Source organism: Puma concolor, chromosome A3 (genome assembly GCF_028749965.1).
Source record: "Puma concolor isolate L17-30 chromosome A3, mPumCon1.1.hap2, whole genome shotgun sequence".
Taxonomy (NCBI): Eukaryota; Metazoa; Chordata; class Mammalia; order Carnivora; family Felidae; genus Puma; species Puma concolor.
Genome location: NC_141669.1, coordinates 63,974,558 through 63,987,530, shown reverse-complemented (window position 1 = coordinate 63,987,530; position 12,973 = coordinate 63,974,558). Strand labels below are relative to the sequence as shown.

Below are 12,973 nucleotides of genomic sequence, written 5' to 3'. Positions count from 1 at the left end.
TCTCAGAAAAGCCAAATAACACACTAAGTATTTCACATATATGTACTCAACATAAAATGAAGCTCTCCCCAGTTATCCTTATGCAAACCCCAAGAAACTCTCTCTCCAGTTTTGTGTAACATTACTCAATAGAACATTTCATTTATGCCAACATTTCATTTATGTAGGCAGTGGCTAGTTGCCTATAACAGGGCTACCTTCTTCAGGGTACAGCCTGGAGAACATGTACAAAGAAGATGAAAAAGCCTGTCCTACTGCTGGACGTAATGCTTTTGGACCTTAAAGCATGCTGGCTTGGGACAGACAGTGCCTGCCACAGGGCCACAGAGGGATTGCATGGTGGCGAGGTGCACCTGCCGGCTCCTCTGTGGCAGCGTGTTTTGAGCAACGATGAGTGAGCATCTGCCTGGCACTGTGACAGGTGCTAGGACTACATAGACAAAGGCCCACTCCCTGCCCTCACAGGGCTCACAGGCTGGCTATGGGCCGACAGTACAACAGGTAGTTGCAATTTCTCTTGTTGGGTGCTAGGTGAGAATAAATTCTGGGTGCTGAAGAATTATAGGAGAGGGCAATTTATGAAGGAGGGAGTCAGGGTGGGTGTCCTTGGGCAGGTGAAAGCTGGGCTGTGGGCTCCTTGGTTTTGACTAGAGGCTGAAGGGAGATGAAAAGCAGATGGTGTCCAGACTGGAGGGCATGACAGAGTGGGGAACATCCAGTCAGAACATCCAGTCGGCCTGGAGGGTGGGCCGGAACCAGATTTAGTGCTCTATGGGGAGAACTGTAAAAACAACTGTAATATAGTGTGATGGATGCCATCATAGGGCCTTAGAGACAACAAGGCTATTGTCACCAGAGGAAGGGAGGTGTGCTGAGAGTCTTTTAAGACCCTGATATCGGAAGGGCTTGACGGAAATTACAAAAAATGGAGAAATATTAAAAACATATTTTTCAACTTTCAGTTAGCCACCTCTTGGTGGCTCAGTTTGCTGCTTTCTGTAAAAAGTAGTATTTCCTTTTATTTGTTCTGAAATTCTATTCATTAAGCTTCAGGGGATGGGGTGTATGTAGTATGGGGTATGTGACCAGACACTTAATAGTAACATCCTGAACATGAACTTTGTTAATGATTTCATATACAATCAATCCTTTAAAAAATAATGAATTTTGTCATGCTTTCCTTTAGGCTTTATCATTATATAGTGAAGAGCCCTGCTTCTTTATCTCTCCCTTTCGTGTTCTTCCCCTCTTCTTTTTCCTCATCTCTTCTGCCTACTTGGTCATCTTCTACTCAGTCAAGCTGTGAACAGGTGGTTTCCAGCTTTGGGGCCCCCTGAAGGTGTGAGAAGCTCTTTGCTCTGTCTGTGATTCCCTCATGCCAGCCAGGGTAACCACATTTGACCATCACCCTCTGAACACTTGGCTTTCAGTGGAACCCTGGGCTATGTGCAGATATGACTCCGAATAGCATCCCAGCTGCTGTATGGACACAGCACCCCACCCTCTCTCACCATTTCTGAGAACATTTGGCCCCATCCCAGTTCTGGAAAATGTTCTGTAGTACGTGGGTCCATGGAGCAGCTTAGAGTTCCTAGTTGGCTATTCCTACCTAATGATGTTACGTGCATTTCTGGCTCCTTCCTCATTTGGCCTTTTGGGTAAGCTGACCCGGAAATACTGTTAAAGGTCCCCTGTAGGAGCTTGCTGCTGGGCTCAGATCTTTGGAGTAAATCAACCTCACTAGACAAACCCAGAATATGAAAAGCTCTGTTTATCTGTCAAAACCCAGAGTCTTCAGTGACATGCTTTTAAAATAGCATGCACCTTATGTATAAAAATATTGTTCCATTTCTACCTAGCTTTCCCAGGAATGCTTGTATTATGTAAAATAAGACACACCTGTGTAGTTTCCCAAGGCTCCGGGTCCTGTTGCTTCTACTGCTGCTCCATTCTTCCGCTACTGAAAATAAACGTGTGAAAGGCTTGCCACACACCGGGATATTTTATTTTAAGCTAATTGGACACAAATAATTTTAATTTGGGTTATGATCCAAGTGAAGCTGCAAGTGAACTCCTATTTTAAGCCAAATCCATCTCTCTAAGTGACCCCACCAGATTTTTTTCTGCCATTGAAGAGCGTGCTCCTTCTCACCCTTTTAGATTCTGCTAGCACAGATATTCTTTAAAAAACAGGTAGGCTTCTCCGGGCTATGTGGTTCTTCTTTGTCTGCCTGGTGCTGTTGAAGGGCAAAGGGCATTTGAAAGCATTGGTCTTCACATAATGCTACCACCTTGCTCTTAGCTCCTTCCATCACCACATGAAAGTTGCCGTGAAAAAACACACATCAAAGAACGAGTCCCATTGAAAAGGCGAGTGCTGCCTGCTGAGCTGGCATTCAGAGCCAGGGCTTTTGTTTCAGTGGTGACTCTGACTCTCCTCCACCGAGTTTCCTGTTAACTCTGGTGCGGGTTCTGACTCTCTCTTGATGATATTGGAGTGTGTGTTTGTGGCACTCACTTTTAATCAGTGCATTTGAGTTTCTGAAGTAAGAACTTCTTTCTCCAGCAGGTTGAAACTTTTGAATGGAAACATCATGTTTGGCTAGATTTGAACCTAATAGTCCAGTGATACGATTTTAAATCCGGGTCCCCAAATTTAACGCACATTTCGGGAAGGGAGATTTTCCTTTCTTATTTTCTTTCTTCTTTTTCCCCTTTATCGATGGTTTGATAAGTATGCTCATCTTTTGGAGGGAGAGGTGCTTCCTTGAGAAGGGTTTATGTAGGGACTATGGCAAGAGGCAGTGTGTTTGGCTCTTTGCATCCAACTTGGTTCTTCCTGCTTTGCCCCCTCCCCTCCTCACCACTCTATCTGCAGAGTGTGAGGGATGAAGTCTCTGGCTGAGCCACCGATCTTCAGCCAGTGGGCATCTGCTGCTAGTTCAGAAGGTTAGGCTGAGGTGGGCATTACATTACACACAGAGACTTACAAGTCTCTGAAAATGTCATAGATATCTCTTATCAGGTTGCCCAGCCAGCCACAGGTGGTTAGCGGGATGCTCTTCTGCTATATCTTTGCTAATGGGCCATCATCTGTCCCTTTTCAGGGTTCCAAACCACCATTTACTTAAGTGGCAGCCAGAACCCGCATTAGATGCAGTTATGAACTAGACAAAGCTGGCCTTCCCAGACTTGTCCTTGGTCCTCTTTTGCTCTTCTCTGCACTCTATCCCATTGTCCTTCAGACCTTTCTTACTCTGCAAACAAGTTCATATAGTCAATGATATTGTAATAGCTTTGTATGGTGGCAGATGGTAACTATACTTATCATGGTGGGTATTTGGTAATGTATATAAATGTTGACTCTTCATGTTGTACACCTGAAACTAATATAACATGGTGTGTCAACTATGCTTCAATTAAAATTAAAAAAAAAAAACAAGTTTTCAGTTTTAGAGCTTTGTGGAGTTCAGTGCGGAACTTAGCTTGTCCACTGCTTTCCACAGTTGATCTACATAGAGCCTTTTCCTGGCTCCCAATCTCTACCCTGTGCTCCAAGCAGAGCATTGCTTCTATTCTTAAGCATTTTTATCTACTAAACATTAATGAAGAATTAAAGGTTGACTTAGGGAAAGAATACTGCTAGAATGCTTCTGAAATTCACCCGTTCTATTCCAACACTGTCATTTGATAAATGAGGAAAATGATTTCCAGGATGGTTATAATTCTTGACATAGTTAGTCTGGTGGCAGAAACAGAATTAAAAACCAGATTTCCTAAAGTCATCCTCCTGTCTTTTCTTTTATATCACCCTGTGCAAAAATATTTTTGACCCTTGGGGCTTTTGCATTTTGAAAGGAGTTAGAATTTAAGTTCATGTTTGAAAGAATTTATCAAACCCTATAAGTAAGCTTTAGGCATAAGCCATCAGATGGAGAATTTGTGTGCTCATATGTGCAATGACAGCTTCAGGATTCTCCTGGAGACTGAAATTACACAGTATAGGGTGGCCTCGTGCTGCTCTCCCCAAGTGGTGGCATCCCAGGTGCTTCCTCTACCTTTCTGCAGCAGGAATCACAAGCATTTGCTACCTAGTTGCAGTGCCTCTGTTCCATGAGAATTTTAAATCAGAAGCAGCTTCTTCTGCGGTGATTATTACGCCTCATGAGAAGATTCAGGAGCATGCTCGTGAATGAGTATGAGAGAACATGAAGTCCTCCAGAAAATCTGAAGTCAGCTCCACCATATCAGATTGTACCAAGTATATGCAAACCCTCTCTGAGAGTTCCACAAAAATGTCCATTTAAAACTCACTTCTTTAAATCTGGATTTCTTCCCTCATCAATTCTTTACAAACCTTCATTCCTTAGCAATATCTCCATGAAACAGTGTATGTCCACTCTTGGATAACAGTTCTAAGAATAGTTCATTTCTACCTGTGCAAATCCAGCCTACATTCTAGAAAGACATGTGGCTTTCTTGAGAAATAGACGAGTTCCTTTGAAACTTTTGTTGCTATTCTTAAGGTGTCTTGTGCACAAAATGATCTTTCCATACATTCATATAATGCTCCATTAATATATAAAGCATTATAAAATACATTATTTTGTCTGATTCTCAAACCCAATCAGCCAAGTAGGTAAAGCAGTTGGAGTCAGGATGTTGAGTTAGAAAGGTGGAACCATTTTTCAGGATGGGAACCCGAGTCTATATTAATAAGCTTTCACATTTTGGGAAGCGGTCCCCTGCTGGAAAACTGAATTGCCACAGTTAAGTGAAAGCTGTAACTAATGCACTACTCTTACTGTCCAGCAGGAGGCGATAGAGTTAAAGTTGGCTTTCCATTTTCTACATAATTTTTAAGCAGCGCAACCTTCCCCCGGTACCTTTCTCTCATACTCAGGTATCGTTTCCCTCCACTTCAACCCTATCTTCCTTATACTCCTGACCTCCCACTTTATTAAATCTTGATTTTGAAGTGGAAGGATGGAACTGATGCTGATGTGTAAATTTTACCTGATGTTCTGCTATCTTCATTCATTCATTCAAAAAATATTTAATCAGCTTCTATGATGTGCTAGATACTAGAGAGCAGGGTGGAGATATTACACTGAACAAAACAGATACAATTCCTGCCTTCATGGAGCTTGCATTCCTGGGGTAAAGGCAAATGTTCTATCACTCAAGGGTTTCGCTTGCAAGCAATCCATTTTAAAATCGGTTAACTAAAGCAAAAAAGAAATTTATAATTGCTCCGGAATCAATAGGAAGCTTAATAGCAAGTTCAGGTTCTGAAATAGGCAAGACCTAAATGTAGCTAGGCAGCAGGGCAATAGAGACGAAGTTCTTCTGGAATAGTCTTGGTAATGCATGCTGCTGTCACCAGTGTGTTAGACGCTTGGTGCTAATGCAGTCCCATTCTCAAGGTCACTCTGAGTGATTTCTCAACTATTTCTGTGTCTTTATTTTACTTCCTTAAGATTTAAAATCTTGAGTTGGAATGTTATATTGTCTGAGCCTACTCTTTAGCTGCTAGCCATGTAGAAAGGGATATCTGAACTCTTCGTACCTGCAGTGGGAGGCAAAGCTCATCCTTTCAACAACACACACTTGTTATTCTACCTCAAGCATTATATTCTTTTGCAATTGTGAAGGGCAATGTGAATCATGATAAGAAGTTTTAAATATTATACTAAGTGCAACAGGAAGCCACTGAAGTGCTTTAAGATAGAAAGTGATAGGTGTCAGTTTACATTAGAAAAAGAAATTTCTATGGCGTTTTTGAAAGCCCCAAACAGGAACTTGACAGCAATATACTTCCCACAGACATTGGAATACTAGCTTTTAATTATTTATATTTGACTTATTGTTAATTATTATCATTATTATTATTCTTACTATTTTAGAGAGAGAGTGGGAAGAGGGGAGAGAGAGAGAGGGAAGGAGAGAATCTTAAGTAGGCTCCATGCCCAGCACAGATCCTGATGTGGAACTCGATCTCATGGACCCTGAGATCATGACCTAAGCTGAAATCAAGAGTTGGACACTTACCCAACTGAGCCACCCAGGTGCTCCTATAATTATATAATTGTTAGAGTAATATATGTATGTTATATTACTTTAGAGTAAGTAATGCTAGATGCTGTAATAATGCCCAACTCTTAGTGGCTTATTTTATTTCTTATTCACATAAAGTCCAATGCAAGTGTTGCTAGTTCCCAAGTGGTCTTCGATATGGTCCTTCAGGGACCAAGGTCCCTTCTATCTGGTGGAACCACCATTCATTTCAGCCTTGGATTCTTTTGCTGGAACCTCAGCATATGGCCAGGAGTCAGGGAAAGAGAGGGAGTAAAGGATCATGTGATAATGTTTTCTAAGCCAGGCCTAGAAATGCTTCTATTACTTCCTCTCATATTCCATTGGCTGGTACTCAGTCACATGGCCATTCAACAGCAAAGGATCCTGGGAAATATAGTCTGTGTGTCCAGGAAGTGTAGGGAACAGGTTTTAATGAACAAATGACAGCTCTGTCATACAGATAAAAACTTACAGGCACAGAAGTGTTATAACAATAACAGCAACAACAAATCAAATCCTTTCCACCCTCCTAGCCCCTTTCAGTCCCTTAAATCGACCACTTCCAACTTGTTTTGAGAAGATGTGACAGTGAGAATGACCTTACACTTAGCTCTATGCAGCATACACATTGTGGAGGAGGAAGAATTCTACATTTCAGATTGTTAAAGTAATTCTGGATCAAGGATGCAGAGTTCAGTGAGTTGTGTCACTGGCCACTTGGGTGGAAGCATCAAGGTCACCAAAGACCAGGGTTTGTGAGTCTCAGCACCTTTCACATTTTGAGCTGGGTAATTATTTGCTGTTGGAGGCTGTCCCATGCACCATAAGATGTTTAGCAGAATCCTGGCCTGTATCTGCTAGATACCAGTAGCTTTTCTCCCCCTAGTTGTGACAATAAAAAGTGTCTCCTGACATTGCATATGTGCTCTGGTGGGCAAAATTACCTCTGGCTAAGAACCACTTCCAGAGAGGTTGAACCTGGGGGACATAGAGGAAGGTGGATCTCATTACCGTGGGCCTCAGATTATGGCACCCCTGAGCTTTTTGTAAGAACGCCCCTTAGCTTGCGTTGTAGAGAAAGATGAGGGTGTGGAGGAAGAGCGTGGATGGGCCGCTTCAGCATAAAAGACTGTGTTAGGTGCTTTATGCCATCATCCCACTTTAAGATCGGTGAGTAGCTTTTGTCCGTGACTGTTTCCATCCTCTGTCTCTCATCCCTGTCGCAGCTGTTGGCCAGGAACATGACAATACTTGAGGAAAAGTTGGGCATTTGGGACAGAGGGAGCTGGGCGTCAACTTGATTTACTTGCTGTTGCCCCAAACTTCGTTTTTTTGTTTTGGGGGTTTTGGGTTTCTTTTCTGAAGTGCAGCCCCCTGGTGGATAAAGATTGACTCTACCTCTCTGATTCAGCTGCTCTGTGGAGACAGAGACATTAAAAAAGAATTAAGAGTGAAGACAAGTATATTGATCTCCCTCACCAATCTCCTCCAACCGATACCTCTTAATCACAGAACAAATTGGAGTCCTGGTAAACTACTTTAATGAGCATCCATTCTATTTCCCAGTTCACATGATTGGAAGGGAAGCTGTCTTCCTCCCTCCCTACCTGGCTTCTCTTTGTGTTGTGATTCACTCATACCGCATCTATATTTCATTTTATGTATACATACATATATATTTTTTTACATTTTTATCTGTGTTTTGCCATAGCACTGGAGGTTTATTATTGTAGATCATCGTGAGGCACCTGAATATTTTGCAAGACAATGAGCCTCTAGAATCTCAGTATCCGAGGAACTAATTTTGTGCAGCAAGAGGAAAAAAAAATAAGGAAAGAAAAAGGAAACAGTAACTATACATCTGGTTTCTAGACAGTATTAGGATGGCATAACTTGTTCCTGTCTGAGTGAATTCAGTGGATTTGTATTGTACAGTGCCTGCTTAAAATGTGTAGCCAAATCAGAGCAGTTCTTTAAATTAAAAACAAACCCCATGGCTTTCACAGCATTGCGAGTGTGCCTCCTATTTGCAACTCTGTTCAGGTGAAACCAACTCTTATCCCAAGAGGGTGGGCAGGCAGGAGAGCTCTTAGTGCACAAGCATAAATTTCTTCGTCCTTCCAAATGATATTTTATAAAATTGTAAAGGAAATTGACACCCCAAAGTGCCTGGGTAATGCCATGTCATAAACTTCATAGTGTAAATTGGAGAGCTGGGGTGGGCTTGTGTTCTGAGCAGCAGGCTGCATACCCGGAAACTGGGTCCATGTTTCCAGGTCTGTTTCTGGTTTTGTGTCACCCAGGGGAAATCAGTACTTTTGTCAGGGCCCCGATTGCCCATCTCCAAAGTGTGGATATACACTTCACTCCCTCCCTTTCTCTGTCCCCAGCTGTACCTTGCATTATTGGTATTCAGAAAATAGATGAGCCAGTGTTTATGAAACACTTTGAAACTCTGAGTGAAATAATCTTATGCAAGCCTAAGTTGTTATCAACTGTATTGTTATCCTTATCGTTACAATGTACATGCTGTTGCATATTTGCAAATTACATACAATAATTATCTGAGTACATACAGTAATTCAAGTACCATCACTAGCACTTGACATTAGTATTTCATAGCAACTTGCAGGGCAATAAATAATGTTGGGATTCTTTCCCTTGACACTTGATTATTTGTTCAGGGCTCAGAATTTGTTAGACATTGTAATTAGGAGAATTTAAGCCGTATCTTCCAGGGGCTTTGTAATCTCTGACATCTTCTCTCTGGCAATAGTCCTGTGTTATAAGAGGTTCCCAGAATACTAAAGCTGCTGGAAACATTTGCATTTACTCCTTCAGTGTTTTCATTTTGCAGATGAGGAAACCAAGGTTCAGGAGATCAAGTGACTTTCCCAAGGCTGTGTACCTAGTTAAGGTGTCAGAACTGGAATTCGAGTATCTGGATTTCTGGTTTAATCCTCTTTTCATTGCCCTTCACTACTTGGGAAAGGCCAAGAGAAAAGGGATAGAAAAGCAGGTTTGATTATGAAATTCCTCAAGGACGATAGAACCCCAAAGTGTTAGGAGTTTAGAAGTCTTCCCAAATGCACCCTAAAAGAGTAATTGAGGTTGACAAGAAAGGCAAAGGTTAAAATGTAGCCCATGGATTAGAGATGTTGATGGCGTGGTTAGAAGACTGTAGGATCGGTTTCCCTAGAGAGCCTTGGCATCATCACCTAGTGTGAAGTCATAGTCCTTGAAGTTGTTCTCGTCTCTCTGGGAAGATAGTGGATGGGCTCCTTTCCACCACCTTTACAGCTGGGATGTAAATGAAGACTGTCAATTCCTGGCACTCATCTGTTGCCTTCTAGAGAACACACACCAAATAGTTAGCTATTGATGATGGTGGACGTGAATGTTGGGGTGGGTGCCCGGGGTGGAGTATGGCAGCCACCTCACTGCCTGTGGAGCAGTGATTCCCATTACTGTGTGGAAACATTTATGGTTGACCGATATTCTCCAGGTGATTCGTGGGCTAGTCTTTCATCGTATTAATATTTTCTTCATAATACAGGACTATTCCTGGCATGAATTAGTAATGTGCTTATGATATTTAATGTCATTTAGACAGTCGCTGTTTGATTGTTAGCAGCAGCAGTGCATCTTCCCATTTTTTTCTGGTAGGAACCCTTTTTTTCCAGTCAGTCATCAGAGATCACTTTTGCTTTAGTAGGCTAAACTTCAAACCTAAGGACTGATTTTGAGTAGGGAGATCCATATTATTCCTGAGAACATGGAAGAGTTAATTACATAGCATGGCACTGAAGTTGAGCGTAGTGTTGAGAATACTACACTAGAAGACAAAGGACCACGAAACTCACACTGACTTACCTAGCAAGTACCTTTGTAGTATAACAACTCACTTAACATTTCAGGGCCTCACCTTTCTCTTCTGTGAAATGACAGAATTTGATTAAATCAATTCTAAAGCCCCCTCTAGTCATAAAATTATAGGAATCTAAGTGAATTGAAAATTGATGGTACAATTTAGGAGGAAGCTTCCTGGGATATGGAACTTCTAGAAGATGTGATTGCAATTCTTCTGGAACACATAAATTACAGTAAATGACCCAAGAGTCAGAGCCCTGAAGTATCGAAGCTTCCAAGGTATGAGAGAATAGCTTTATTTTTATGCTGTACCCAAACCACTCTTTCCCCAGACATGACAAGAATATTTCCAAACGTAGATATTGAGTGATGACATAACAAAACATTGGCCGTCACAGACAATCTCAGTGTTTCTTAACACTATGCGACAGAATGGTGTGCCGTGTCAGGTCTTTCTTCTAGGCTTAGGAAGGAAGGGGAGCAAAAGAGAAGCTGGAGGGGAAGCATAGAAAGGAACTGAGGCACAGACTTGCTGAGCTGAGTGTTTGCTAGTAAAACGGCACTAAAAACACATCTACTTGGTATGACTGAAAATTAATAAAGCTGATTCTCGTGTGGCTAATAGGATCCATCCTATGTTCTTATCATGTCATTCCACATACATTAAAACAAAACAAAACACTGAAACCCAGTGGGGTAGCTCTTTGATCTGCCACCAACTTGGCAACAGAGAATTTGCCCTCATGAATTGGAGCCACACAGTATAATTTTTCATTGTGACATAGAATTCCTATGACAGAGGGGTTCCCTTATTGCCCAGTGCCACCACCAGTAAGGTTCCATTGTGTGTGTGTGTGTGTGTGTGTGTGTGTGTGTGTGTGTGTGCCTCCAGCCCAGTGCCCAGTGCGTTTGAGGAATTACAGTAGTTTAGGGAAGAGATGTCGAGAAACCTCTCTTGTTTCTGCAAAGCCATCTTAATCATGCCTGCCTCTTTTCTTTGGGTTGATTTACATAGCAGTATGACATTTCATCATTAAGGAAGCAGGTCCCAATCTTCTGTGTCTTTTTCTTGGCTTGTCTGGCAAGCAGTTCTCTTTTGCAAGCTATGAAATCCTTAAGGAGGACTTCCTGGCAAGGGAAAAATCCTCAGTCATCCAACAGTCTCTCACTTTTCTATTTTAAATCTTGGCCATGCACATATGGTTGGGCATGTGTGTCTAAAAATTTCTTCCACATTGACTAACTTGAGCTATTTAATAGATTGTGCTGGCCGTGGGCCTCTACAGCAAATCCTGTGATGCTCATCTCCCTCCCTGGGGAGGCAGGAGACCGCCTCATGCATTTGCCTTTGTGCTTTCCTTGTAATCTCCCTCTCTGGCCCTGTTAGAGCATGAAAGTTAAAGCCCGCTTCTTTGCTCATTTTCTTGCAATTAACATTGTCTTTGCTCTCCTACTTCCAGCAGAAAAGTGAGATCTCCAAATATCTTGGTTAATGTCCCAGCAAATGCACTCTCCCTGGAGCTTTGCTAGGGATGTTCTAACTCATTTCTAAGGACAGGAGAGCTTGAGGATATTTCTACCCTCTGCTCTTTAAGGCCTGATGGTGTATATGTGTGTATGTATGCATGCGTACGTGTGTGTCTGTGTGCATGTGTGAGTTTAATGTGTCTCAACCTTCACTTTTCCCCGAAATTTGTAATCTCTTGTCTCCAACAGTCCCAAACACAGACCTGGGTCCTATTAGGTTCTTAGAAAAGATGGGTGAAGTGAATTCGAAAACAAAGCTGGGCTCTGGCAACTTTTCTCCTTCTTCCAGTTGTAGAGAATAGGGCCAAAGGGACACAGGAGCACGGTAGAGGCTTGCACCCAGAGCTCATCTCCAGCTGTGCCTCTTCCAGGCATGAAGCCCAAACCCCCATGGTTTTCTCAGCAACTTAGCAACCCCGAGAAGCTGGCAAAATGATGCCCTGTGATCCAAAAGAATGACTGCCCTGCCAGAAGGTGAACTGTTCTGTCTTCCTGAAAGAGACTGTTCCTAAGAAGACAAAGAGCAATACTAACAATAACATCGTCATCATCATCATCATCATAATGTGGGAGAAGAGCTGTACGTGAATACCAAGTAGTTTAGAAGCTTGCATAATTCCCACCCCCCACCTCCCCACCCCCAGGAATCGTATACGTTGTCACACTCTATGCCTGGACTGTTTAGCACTGTCTTAAAACTCGGAGCCGCTCTAAGAGTGGTGATATTATCCTCCTGCTGGGGAGGCTCCAGAAACTTCGGGTTTTGTTGAATGTTAAATATGTCCCCTGAAGTTTATCACAAACAGCATGAAGGAATAAAACTCCACGTGGCTCGTGTTCCGTAGATCTTCCTCCCCACTGAAATGACAAGCCCTTAAGTTAAAAAAGTCCGAAGGGTATGTGATAGATGTGAACATCAGGCTTACCTTCTCGGAGGGGTGCCTCGGCAGTGCACGTGGTTTCAAACTTTATATAAAATAATGCTGCTCTAGTAAATGGGAAGAACATGTTGTCGTTTTTGGACTCCAGACAAAGGCAAGAGTAAACATGCATTAAAACGGAATCTCTATTTTTAACTCACCTTTCTCTTTCTAGAAATCACATCAAAATTGGATGACACATACTACTGCATATCTTTCAAGGCTGTAGCAACTTCCCAGCAAAATTCACAAAAATCATTACTTTCCCACTGCTAGTCAGATGGATAATGTCTGAAGGCACCACCAACATTTTCTCTGGATTCTGCGGGCTCTGCGGATTGGCGAGAAGTGGTTGATTTGGACTTTGTAGCTCATTTAGCAGCTCTCACTTTGTTGTGGTCTCTGGGAGGAAGGTATTTAGGTGATGTGGCCCCCTTTCTCCTTTCTCTGCTAAGCTTCCTCAGCCCTTGGAAAGCTGTTTCTTTATTTTGCATTTCTCGTTTTGCTTTTAGTTTGTTTCTGTATCTAGATGTGGTACTTAAGGCATCCGCCCCAAGAGCCTCAGGACACCGGGCATC

The 12,973-nt window shown here is 42.3% G+C and overlaps 1 long non-coding RNA gene across 1 annotated transcript in view; it reads left to right on the top strand.

Annotated features, from left to right (window-relative positions):
* LOC147582508 (uncharacterized) overlaps nt 1–12,973 on the top strand; it is a 218,566-nt gene that overhangs the window by 41,021 nt on the left and 164,572 nt on the right. The window lies entirely within an intron of this gene.